The following is a 12,679-nucleotide window of genomic DNA, read 5'->3' as shown; positions in this document are numbered from 1 at the left end:
GTTAGGGCCCAAACATCCTCTGCCTGGCGCTGCGCTGGGCGTCCTCCAGTGGTGTCGTACACATATCTTGGGAGGTGTCCGGTCATCCCCATTTTACAGCTAAGTAAACAGGCTGAGACGTTAAGTGTCTTATAAAGGGCAGAGCCAGGACTTGAAGCCAAGGTTTCCAAGGCCAAAATCAGGTGCTGTTTCTATACCCCACCCTGGGCATGACCAGAGGTGACTCAGCCGAGAACCCTGCCCTCGGGAGGAGATGGGGCCAGAGATCTGATATCTGACCACCCCAGCCTAGGGGAAGGGCCAGAAGGGGCCTGACAGCCCTGCCCCTCCGGGCAGTCTGCTCCTCAGACCCCTGTCCACTCACAGGATCCTCCTTACAAAGCCAGCGCCTGCCTGTGAGTACTTAGGGGACCCTGCAAAGTGGTCCCTGCCTGCTCACACTTCATGGAAATCTCTCTTAACTGGTGGTCATTTTAGAAAGGGAAGGAAGGCAATGGTTTAGAAAAATAATTTTTTAAGCATCAGTGGCCTTTTATTTCCTCATAAGCACTATTTTTTTTTTTTTGGAGAAGTTTTTGGTTCACAGCAAAATTTAAATGAAGGTACAAAAATTTTCCATGTATCCTCTGCCCCCCAAACATGCACAGCTGCTCCATCATCAGCATCTTCGGCCAGACTAGACCTTCACTGTGATTGATAGATCTATTTGTGACCTTTTTTTTCCAGACAAAATTTGGTCTGAACATGCTTAGCGCTGAACCAACAGGCCAGGGCCAACTCCTGTTTCTTGACCCCTCCTACCATCCCACCCAAACTCAGCAGAAACAGATGTAGTTTGTGACCCCTGCTCTGCTCTGAGGTGGGGAGATTTAATGAGTTCATCTCCAGGTCTGTGCCTCTAGAATATAAGGTTCAAGTAGCAGGGTTTTTTTTTTAAAGGTAAAATATACATAACATAAAATTTACCATTTTAACCATTTTTAAGTATATAATTCAGTGGTATTAAGTACATTCACATTGTTCTGCACTCACCACCACCAACTATTTCCAGAACTTTTTCATCATCCCAAATTGAATCTCTATACCCATTGAACAGTAGCCCCCTCCTCCCTCCCTCAGCCCTGGCAGCCACTGTTCTGCTCTGTCTCTGTGAGCTCGCCTGTTCCAGAAACCTCGTGTAAGGAATCACACACTATTTTTGTCTCTTTGTGTCTGGCTTATTGCACTTAGTATTATGTCTTCAAGGTTCATCTACATGGTAGCATGTGTCAGAATTTACTTCCTTTTGGGGGTTGAGTAATATTCCATTGTATGTATAAACCACTTTTGTTATTCATTCCTCTGTCGATGGACATTTGGGTTGCTTCTGGCTTTTGGCTATTGTGAATTAAGTTGCTATGACCATTGCTGTACAAATATCTGTTCTACCCTCTGCTTTTAACTATTTTGGGTAGATACCCAGGAATGGAATTGCTGGGTCATATGGTAATTCCATGTTTAATTATTTTAGTAACCTTCATACTATCTTCCACAGTGGCTGCACCATTTTACATTCCCACCAACAATGCACAAGGCTTTCAATTTCTCCACGTCCTCACCATTGTGGCAGGGATTTTCTGTAATCTCTTGTTCATGGCTATAAGCCCAGAGACTAGGACAGTACTCAGGACAGAGTAGATATCAATAAATATTGGTGGGTTGAATGAATGAGAGGCCTTGGTTTCTGGGCAGCGGTGTCAGGGGGCCCTCCTACCTGAAGCCGACACCCAGTCAACAGAGCCTTCCCTCTCTAGTCCCTGCTCAGTCCTAAGAGAACCACCCTTTTGATGGGGTAATGCGCTCAGAGGTGCCCACTGGTGTCAGGGAGCTGCACTGAAGAGGCAGCAGAGGCACTGGAGGTCCGGGAAGCTAACACGCGGCTTGCATGGGGCTGTTTTTCCAACTTTGGGTCTCTACCCATTTGTAGTTTGTGTAACCAATTTTTAGTGGTTATAACTAGAATTTAGGAGAAATAAAAGAATGAAAATACCAGGAGATATATACCACATGGAAAAAAAAGTATCATTTTGTGAAACTTTTATTTTTGGTGTGATATTTATGTGCGTGCATAACGGACCACAAAACATTTGAAAAACACTGTCGTATAGGGGTCTGCAGCCTCTGCCTGAAGAATCCCCATGATTCCCATGGCGGGGGCGGGTGTTACTACCTCACGCGGAAGTCCGCACTTATCGAGCAGAAACCATTCACCATGTAAGATCTTTGTTCTGAGGCCCTACTGTGCACTAGGGCCTGAAATAGGCACTTGAGGGTGCCTCTGGGAGTTTAATGGAGATGAGAAGCTGGAGACAAGGAAGGCGGGGAGGGAGGACAGGGTATACTGCCTGGGAAAGCCCTGAAAGGATGCTGGGATGGGTGCTGTAGGATAAACAGGTGTTGGCCATTCTCTGTGAGAGAAAAGCCGATAGGAAAGTATCGAGATGAGAAAGAGCAAATTATCTTAAAAAAAATACTGGGAGCCTGGTCTGGCTGGAGTCCAGGGTTCTTAAGGAGGTCAGAGTGGGGGTAGCTAAGCTGAGGGACCTGAGGCAGGAGAGCAGGCAAAGGTCAGACTGTGAAAGGTCTTTGTGCCCAGAGCTTAGATTTTCACCCTGCAGCCAGAGGGGTGTCACTTAAATATTTAGAAAACAAATAGGTGTCAGGGTGTGTGCATGCTCTGGGGAGCTGGAGACCTTGCCTCCAGGGGCAAGAGGCCTCCAGTGTGGACACTGGGCAGGAAATAAGAGACATACAGTTCTAAGGTGACCAATCGTCCTCCTTTAGGGAGGACAGTCCTTCTTTTGTAAGTTCCGTCCTCCCTTGAAAAGTGTCCTCCTACATGTCCTCCTTTCTGATACTGGAAGACTAATCTGTAAATGTCCGTATTCGATCGATGCAGAGTCGATCCATTGCGTGTGATGTGACGTATTTGTATCTGAACAAGTACTTTTTCTTACAATTATTATTAAAAATTAATAGGCATGTAAGCATAATTACAATATAAAATATTACAAATGTTTTTATTATGCATTTATCATATTATAGTGTATTATTGTTTCAATGAATAAAGTGTTTCTTTAATTTACGATATTGTTTTATTCCATTTATTTTTGTCCTTTTCATTGTAAAAAAAGTTGGTCACCTTATAGTTACAGAAGGTGGGAAGGGGAATGGTGTGACAGGAAGTGGCCGTCCCGTGAGAGAGGGTGGGCAGGGCTACCTGGTGTAGACGGGGAGGGCAGAGGGCTGCTGCGAGGAAATGATGTTTAAGTTGGAGTTGCGGGCCAGGAGCCTTCTCGGTGGAGGAGGTCGCACTGGCAGAGGCCGGCGGGTGGAAGGCCCCGGAGCTGAGGGGAGGCTGGAGTAGTGGGGCTAGCCTGCAGGGGCCATCGAGCAGGTGGGGCCAGCCCAGAGCAAGGATTTCGGGTTTTCTCCCACAGGCAGTGAGGAGTCCCTGGAGAGTCTGAAGCAGGTATAGGGCTATAGGGCTGTGTGATGACTTTTTTCCGTGAGTGGAAGAACTACATCAGAGCCAGTGTAAGAGTCAGGCGTCCCAGAGGACTGGGAAGGAGGGGACACTGGGAAGGGCCATGAAAGCCCACCTTGTTTTCTGTGGATCTCGGAGCTTGGCTGCTTGGACCTGTGAGTGGGGGATGAGGAGAAGAGCTGGGAGGTGCCTGAGGCTGTGACACTGGGGGCACATTGACGTGCTCTGCCTCTGGTGCTGCAGGAGGCTGGGAAGACCCGGCCGGTTGGCAGGGTGAAGGTGGGGTCTATTCTCCAGGGTCCCTTTTCCCCGTGCCTTCTCTTCACTTGGGTGGACCGCTGATCAGATAGCCTGTTCCCCTCTCTGCACCTTTGTTCAGGCTGTTCCCTCCTCTTGGAACACCATTTCTGCTCCCTTTCCTTCCTTCCTAACCCAGGGTGGCTCATCCTTCAAGGCCCAAAGGTGGACCTACAACATCTGCGGGGCTTTCCTCACCCTCTCACTCCCCCTCCCTGCCAAGCCCCAGCCTGTGCTGTCTGCAGGGCAAGGTGGGGGAGGTGTCACGCAGCCTGTGTCGTTGTACTGCACAGAGGGGACCCCTCTGCAGCCCCAGCCTGGAGCAGGACCGGAGTCTTCCTCACTGTGTGGCCTCTCAATCGCCTCCCACTCTCCTGGTTTCCAGTGGCCATGAGGCCCCCAGAAGGCGGTTCTGATGTCCCTCATGTTCCCCACGATCTGGGTCCAAGGCTCCCCAGGCCCGGAGTGAGGGAGGCGGAGACTCATATCAGAACCTCCAGCACGGCCTGTGCTGCTTCCTGGACCAGGTCTGGGAGCCTGTCATTCCACTCCCAAGTGCGGTTCCCTTCCTCCACACAGCTGGGCTGGGGACATGCAGCCTGACTGAAAGAAACATTTAGGTGTCCTCATAAGGCCTTGCTGATTTGGAGGCCTTTATGTACCCCAGGGGGCAACCCCCAGTGAGCAGATTCTGCCCTGGGCACACTAGTTTCTGCCTGGGGTGGGACAGGGGGTGCCCATGCTGCCTTCTCACCTGCTGGGCAGCTGGGCTTCTCAGAAGGACAGTCAGCACTGGAGGCTAAAGTCCCCCCTTGCACGTACCCCGGCCCATGTAGAGTCACCCATGTGTTAAGCAGCCCAGCCAGGACCACATCCTCCAGGGCAGAGCCTTCGTGCTGAATCATTTGATTGGGACTCACATTACACCCCTGTTTGTAGTCTCCAGTGAAAGCATCTGCATACGGGGACCTCTGTGCCCCATTTGACGGTGAGACAGCTTAGTCAGGCCTCCCCTGGCCCCAGTCACCAAGGGTTAGTCTAGGATGACTGCTTCCTTCTCTGAGGTGTGCCCCTGGGCTTCTCACATTTAATTTATTTCATGCCATAAAGTTTGAATTTTAAGTTTAGCACCCACACCTTCCCTCCAAATCTGATAAAAATCCCACCCCTCATCACTGTATGATGCTGAGGTATCTGAGCAGAAGCAGTTGTACCTACAGATTTATATTCTTGACTTCTGGATTAATGTTGCTATCTGAGCCATGCCCAGGCCTGGCTTCCGTGTCCACCTGTCTTTCTTGCACCTCCCTACCCCAGCCTGTGACACAGGTCTAACTGCTTCATTGTCTTCTCCCCACTGGGCTTTCGCTGTTGGAGGACACCAGCTGTTGCACCCATCTTTTTATCCCTGGGCCCAGCACATGTAGTCAGTGCACCATAAGTATTTGTTGAGTGGACAGATGTTTGAATTGCATACTTTCTAAGAGTGAAGACTGGGTTTTCCCCTTTCTTACCAATTTCACTTTTTAGCCCAACCTAAGATCTGAGCCCACAACAGGGCTGGTGGGTTGGCCAACTGAAGGGAGTGCTAGAGAGACACCTGGAAAAGTTTACCACATCCAACTGGATTTTGATCCTTGAGAAAACAAAAAAACCCAAGATTTGACTCTCCCAGATAGCTAGAGTGTCTGTTAGTGAGAGGCCAGACCCTAGCATGTGTGAGCCATGGCCCCGGGCAGTGGGAAGGCGGTGTAGCGCGGAGAAGGATAATAAAATATAACAACTTGGATAATAAATGAGAGAGAGGCTTGGCATGGACCAATGCTGATCAAGTGCCTTGAACTGAAGAGTTTGGTTAATCAGTTCTCTGCCCCAAGGTTCAAATTCAAAAGAGAGAAAGAAGAAGAAAGAAAAGAAGAAGATGAGCCTACATTTGGAAACTAGATCAAACTGGACCTGAGTCCCCTTTCCATCTTTAGTCACAGAACTTTAGACATGGTATAATCTCTCTGAGTGGTCCAGTTTCTGCCTCTGTGGAATGAAAATGGGATGAATGGATGTCAGGGGCCCCACCCTGTTCTTGGCACATTATGAACACTCAGTAAATAATGGGAATCACTAGTACCATGGCATCAGGTTTTGCATGCCTTATCACTTTGGCTGTAGCTAACATAAGCTATCAAAAAAGGTTATTTGTTAGAAGAATCCTTGCCCACAGACTTAAAGAAAGGGTCGACTCTGAGACCTCAGAAAGGCCAGGAAAGGGGCCTGGGGTTTCAGGAACAGGGAGGCTGCCTTCGGGCAGAGGCAGCACCAGCCTCCCTGTGTGGTCTCCAGGTGGAGTTTCATTGGCTGGTTTGGATTCTGTACCAGCAGTCCCAATGGGAATTTGGGGAGATGGCATCTGTGACCCCTTCTCACGTGACCTTCTCATGAACTTTCATTCATTAGCATGCTGACATCACAGCCAAGGGTGGAGACTTAACATTAAGATGAGACATGTGATGTTTGCCCAGGCATGTTCCAAGCATGTTTGGGAACTGCACGTTTCCTTGGAAGTCCGAGAACTCTCTACCCTTTTCTTGAAAATCTCTGCCCCAGACCTGCCTGACTCACCCAAACCCAGACTTCCTAAGTCTCCAGAATCAGGGAGAAGGGATTTTTACAGCACAGGCTTGTCCTCCATTCCCTGGCCAAAGATTAAAATGTCTGATCTGTTTTACCTAATGCAGGTCCATTCTGTCGCAGTGGTCGGCAAACTCATGAGTCAACAGAGCCAAATATCAACAGTACAATGATTGAAATGTCTTTTTTTTAATTTTTTTATTTATTCATTTTAGAGAGGAGAGAGAAAAGTGAGAGAGAGAGAAAGGGGGGAGGAGCAGGAAGCATCAACTCTCATATGTGCCTGGACCAGACAAGTACAGGGTTTTTTTTTGTTTTTTTTTTAATTTTATTTATTCATTTTTTTAGAGAGGAGAGAGAGAGGGAGAGAGAGAAACAGAGAGAGAGAAGGGGGGAGGAGCTGGAAGCATCAACTCCCATATGTGCCTTGACCAGGCAAGCCCAGGGTTTCGAACCGGCAACCTCAGCATTTCCAGGTTGACGCTTTATCCACTGCGCCACCACAGGTCAGGCAAGTACAGGGTTTTGAACTGGTGACCTCAGCGTTCCAGGTTGACGCTTTATCCACTGTGCCATCACAGGTCAGGATGAAATTTCTTTTGAGAGCCAAATTTTTAAACTTAAACTATATAGGTAGGTACACTCCTTATCGAGGTAGCGCCCGCACGTGGTATTTTGTGGAAGAGCCACACTCAAGGGACCAAAGAGCCGCATGTGGCTTGCAAGCCACGGTTTGCCACCCAATTGGTGTGAGTGACATTGGGCAGAATGACCATGATTTCAGGTCCCTGACCCACAGGGGTCAGTGACATTCCCAGTGCCAGCGTCCATTCCGAGGGTCCTTTTCCTTTCCCTTTGCTCTTATTAAAGCTTATCTTCTGTGCCTCCTTCCCTTTCAGCCAGCCGTAAGAAGTTCCAGTCAATTAATTCCTACACAAATTCCTGGTAAATCTAAAATTCCAGGAAAGTTAGATTTTATAGGGGAGATTTAATGGAACAGGATGTCTATTTCAAAGGGTGACTCTAAAGATTAGCTCTTCATTGTGCTTCCCCGCCCCGGGTAGTGTAGCTCTAGTACAAAGGGGAGGGAGGGAGGGAGAAAGAGAAGGAAGGAACAAACAAATGAATAAATGAACGGTGAGGAAGGAAGAACTGACTGGGGAGAGATTTCCAATCAGTCGCCTTCTCAGGAATCCATCCACCACATAAACAGATGGCCTCCTGCTCTGCCTGCCTGGGCCTGGCTGGGGGCAGCTGGGTTTTATTAGCCTGTGCATCATTTACAAGTAAGGAAAACAATTTAAAATTTTTTAAAATTGATTTTAGAGAGAGTGGAAGGGAGAGTGTGACATCAATTTGTTGTTCCACTTATTCATGCATTCAGTAGTTGATTCTTGTATGTGCCTGACCGGGGATTGAACCTACAACCTTGGCATATGGGACGGTGCTCTAATCAACTGAGCTAATGGGCCAGGGCAGGAAAACAATTATTTTTAAGGAAAATTATGAGAGGCAGTGAAATGTGGCATTTGGGTAGGGGAATTCTTTTCTTTCTCTTTCTCTTTTTTCAAGATAACCCACAAACCATAAAATTCACCCTTTAAAAAGGTGTGCAATTCAGTGATTTTTGTATATTTGTAAGTTTGTGCGACCATCATCACTATCTAACTCTAGAACATTTTCATAAGCCCAGAAAGAAACTCTGGATCATTAGCAGTCACTCCCTACCTCCCAGACCCTTGTAACCACTAATCTACTTCCTGTCTGCTATGTATTTGCTTATTCTGGACATTACTTATGATTAGAATCATACAATCAGTGGGTGGATTTTTTGTCTGGTGTTTTTCACTTACCATAATATTTTCACGGTTCCATGTTGAACCATGTGTCAGTACTTCACTCCTATTTATTGTTGGATACTATTTCTTTGCATGTGTATACCAGATTTTGTTCATCCTGATGGACACGTGGATTATTTCCACTGTGTGGCTGTTATAAATAGTATTGGTATGAACATTCACGTACCAGGGTTTTTTTGTGGATGTAAGATTTCAGTTCTCTTGAGTAGATGCTAGTAGTGAAATTGCCAGATCATATGGTGATTCTGTGTTTACATTTTTGAGGAACTGCCGTGGGTTGGGAATTTTTGATACCTTTTTTTTCCTGCTTATAAATAATATGTTCATAGTAGAAAATTTATAATATATATAAATGTGTTCAGCAGAAAATAAAATTCATTCTATATGAGCCATTAGTAAGTACTTTTAATATTTTGGCACATTTCCTTCTTGCTTATGTACATAATTAAAAATTATATTGAGGTTAAAATATCTATAGTTTTGTGTCCTAATTCTTTCATTTTGCCATTCATTGTAAGCTTTTGCCATGTCAATAAACATTATTATAATGTGATTCTTTCTGACAGTCCATCATTATCGGGTACACTATAGTTTACCCAGCCAATGTGCTATTCTTAGAAGAGTAGATAATTGCCACATTTTTGTGCTTATCACGAGTGGTGCAATATCCTTGTACGTAAATGTCCATCTACATTTCTGATATGTTTTGAGGTAAATTCTTAGAAGTGAAATTCTGAATAAAAGAATGTGAATATTTAAAAAATTATAATGTTTATTTTGAAATAATTTTAGATTTGTAGAGATAGTATATAGAGTGTTCACATATACCCCTCACCCTACCTAACCGGAGTATAGTTGTTAAAACTAGTAAATTAACATTGATATGCTACTACTAACTCCAGGCTTTATTTGACTTTCAATAGTTTTCTTACTAATGTCCCTTTTCCATTCCAGGATCTAGTTCAAGTCACCATGTTGTATTTTAGGGTGTGAATACTTTTAAGGCTTTTTTTTTTCTTAGAGAGAGAGAAATGATAAACATCAACTCGTAGTTGCAACACTTTAGTTGTTCATTGATTGCTGCTTATACACCTTGACTGGGGTTGGGAGCGGGACTCCAGTTGAGCCAGTGATTCCTTGCTCAAGCCAGAAACCTTGGGCTCAAGCCAGTGCCCTTTGGACTCAAGCCAGAGACCTTGGGATCATGTCTATGAGCCCACGCTCAAGCTGGCAACCCCACCCTCAAGCTGGATGAGCCTGCACTCAAGCCGGCAACCGTGGGGTTTTGAACCTGGGTCCTCTGCATCCCAGGTTGATGTTCTATCCACTGTGCCACCATGGGTCAGGCTTTTAAGCCTTTTTGATGTATACATGTGGGTATATAAAAGTTGTATTAATTTATGGTCCCACCAGTACTATGGGGAAAAGAGAATTTGCCAACCTGATAGGTGCAACAACAACAATAGCATAACTTTAGTGAGTGTTTCTTTCCTTTTAAAAAAATTTTTATTTACTGATTATTTGAGAAAGAGGAAAGGGAGAGAGAGATACATACAGAAACTGATCTGTTTCTGTATGTGCCCTAACTGGGGATCAAATTGGCAACCTTTGCCCATCAGGACAACACTCTGAGCTATCTGGCCAGGGCTAGTGGCAAATCTTAATTGCTAGTGCATTTACCGACTTTTTCATCTGTTTGCTGGCCAGTTGTTCTTTCCGTTTTGGTTTCCCCATTGCACCAGGGCTTTGTCAATGTCTAGGCCTTGACTTTCCTTTCAGGCTGACATACAGTGATGTCAGGCGAGCACCTAGGAAGCCGTGATTGTCCAGCAGTCACTATGGTGGGTGCACCTGGGAGGGGGGCTGCCCAGATGTGCCATTGGTCTTTGTTTCTCCCTCAGGGCCTTCCTGGCCTGGCCGTGGAATTTGGGTGACAATAGGATGCTCTCCAAGAGAGTGGGCTCAGCTGGTGGCCGTGCAAAGTGGGTAGTACATGTTGTAAAGAGCACTGTCTAGGAGTCAAGAATCTGGACTTTTTTTTTAAAGGAAAGGAGTGGAGATAATGAGACAGACTCCCTCATGCGCCTCAACTGGGATCCACCAGGCAACCCCTGTCTGGGGCTGATGCTCAAATCAACTGATCTATTTTTTAGTGCCTGAGGCTGATGTGCTCTGCTCGGACCAACCAAACTGTCCTCGGCACTCAGGGCCAATGCTGGCTGTGAGAGGGGAAGAGAAAGGGAAGGAGGAGAGGGGGAGAGAAGTGGATGGTCGCTTCTCCTGTGTGTCCTGACTGGGAATCAAACCTGGAATGTCCATACACCAGGCCGATGCTTTATCCACTGAGCAAACTGACCAGGGCCAGAATTCGGGCTTTCATCCTAGTTCTCTTACCACCTATGTGACCTTGAACAAGTTGGTCCATTTTCTGAATTCTAGTTTTTTTTAAAATCTGGTTAACAGACAGAATCTCAGAGACCACATGGATGATTGTGAAGGGATTTTGTAAAGCATCGTAGAAATGGTGATGTGGTCATGGGAACAATGTTCCAGCGGGGGACTGAGCAGTGCCTTGCGTGGACAGCATGAATATTAATCCATCCTCCCAAGAGGGCAAGAAATGGTCCCGAGATCAACTCAGTTACAACCTTGAACTCTGCCTGATGAGGAGGAAATTCTGTTATGGTCATCAGAGGGCCCCTCTTGGTAGGGGTCGCCAGAATCCAGGAGCCTTATAAGCCTGCCCAGGAAAGGGACCCTTCTGTGGGCTGTTCACTGTCATTGGGCCCATGTGCAGGGGACTCGGGAGGCAGGGCCTAGGCTATGCTTGAGGCCTTTGGGCCCAGAGCCTCCCCCCACCTCTGAGGCCTGCCTTTCCCTGGAGGCGCAGAGCCAGCTCTCCATTCTTCCCTGCCCCTGGCTCCCCTGGTCCCTCTCCCTGTAGCTCCTTAACCTCTCAAGGCCTTTAAGTCACTCCCCTCAGGGCCTACAGGAGCCCAGGTTCAGGAAAGCAGACTAAGGAGAGAAGGGCCTGGGGTTGGCTTCTCTCTGGTCCTGATACTCAAAAAGGACAGATCTAAGACCTTGTCGGAATGGGAAGGAAAGGGAAAAATGCAACCATCCAAACAAAAATTAACACCTGAGAAAATAATCTGGCTACGCCAAAAAGAAATTGGAAGATAAGTCCTCTGTCCCAGTACTGTCACAAACCTGCATCACGGCCTCAGGCAAGTCGCCCTGTCTCTCAGCCTACGCAGTAGTGGCTGGGTCACAGTCCTAGAGTCGGCCACTCTGGCAGAGTCAAGGCTTTTTTTTATTTTGGAGTTCCAGGCCCTTTCCAGTCGTGTGGCCTGGCCAGGAAGACAGATTTTTACTGAGACCTGTTGGTGGTCTAATCTGTGAGCATTTTTTTGTAGCTCTGTGTAATCATCATGGTAAAGATGAGCTAGCTCTGGCTTGACCCGTGGTGGTGCAGTGGATAAAGTGCTGACTTGGAATACTGAGGTCGCCGGTTTGAAACCCTGGGCTTGCCTGGTCAAGGCACATATGGGAGTAGATGCTTCCTGCTCCTCCCCCTTCTCTCTCTCTCTCTCTCAACTCTCTCTCTATCTCTCTCTTTCCCTTGTCTCTCTAAAAATGAATAAATAAAAAAAAAAAAAAAAGATGAGCTACCTCTGGACGTGGCCTGAGCGTTCTCCATGCCCTATTGTTTTCATTTTATAGAAGAGGAGACAGAGGTCAGTAGCTTTCCTACAGCCACAGGCACGTGAGGGCAGAGCTGGCCTGATTCTGAAGCCGAGCTCCTCAGCCTTCTGGGTTGTGTCCCCTTGTGATGGGGGGGTGGTGGTGTCAGAGGGACTTCGGAGGCAAATATCCCAGGACAAGTGTGTGGCCATTCTCAGAACCAGTCTGGGAAAACCCTCTTGAAGAGACTCCCGGGTCCTTATGTCCCCTGAGTCCTGAAGAGATGGAGAGGGAGTGCTGGGAGGAACATGAGAACCCCGTGGGGATGAGGTTTTCTGGGGGTGAGCGCAAGCATTTCTCAGAGTTCTGGGGCCACTGCCTGGACGTATGGCCTAGGACGCTGCCAGCCCACCTGCCCTGAGGATGGCTGCCCTCCTTTCTCCAGCGGCAGGCAGGCCCATGGCTGGTCGTGTGCGTGCAAAGGTGGTCCGAGCATACCTCAGCCTGCTTCCTTGTTGGGTTTGCATCCAGTCTCTGGACAGACGCAGCCACTGTAATCATGCACCGTGCAAGGGCAGGGAACCGACTCTGGGCTCACCACCTAGAGACAGAGCCAGGACAGCCTGGGATGGTTCAACTCCGAGTGGCACCAACAAGCCTCCCCCTCACTGGTTTCGTCACATCTGTG

The sequence above is a fragment of the Saccopteryx bilineata genome, chromosome 3, assembly GCF_036850765.1.
Source record: "Saccopteryx bilineata isolate mSacBil1 chromosome 3, mSacBil1_pri_phased_curated, whole genome shotgun sequence".
In the NCBI taxonomy this organism is placed as follows: Eukaryota; Metazoa; Chordata; class Mammalia; order Chiroptera; family Emballonuridae; genus Saccopteryx; species Saccopteryx bilineata.
Note: the sequence above shows the minus strand (reverse complement) of the source record.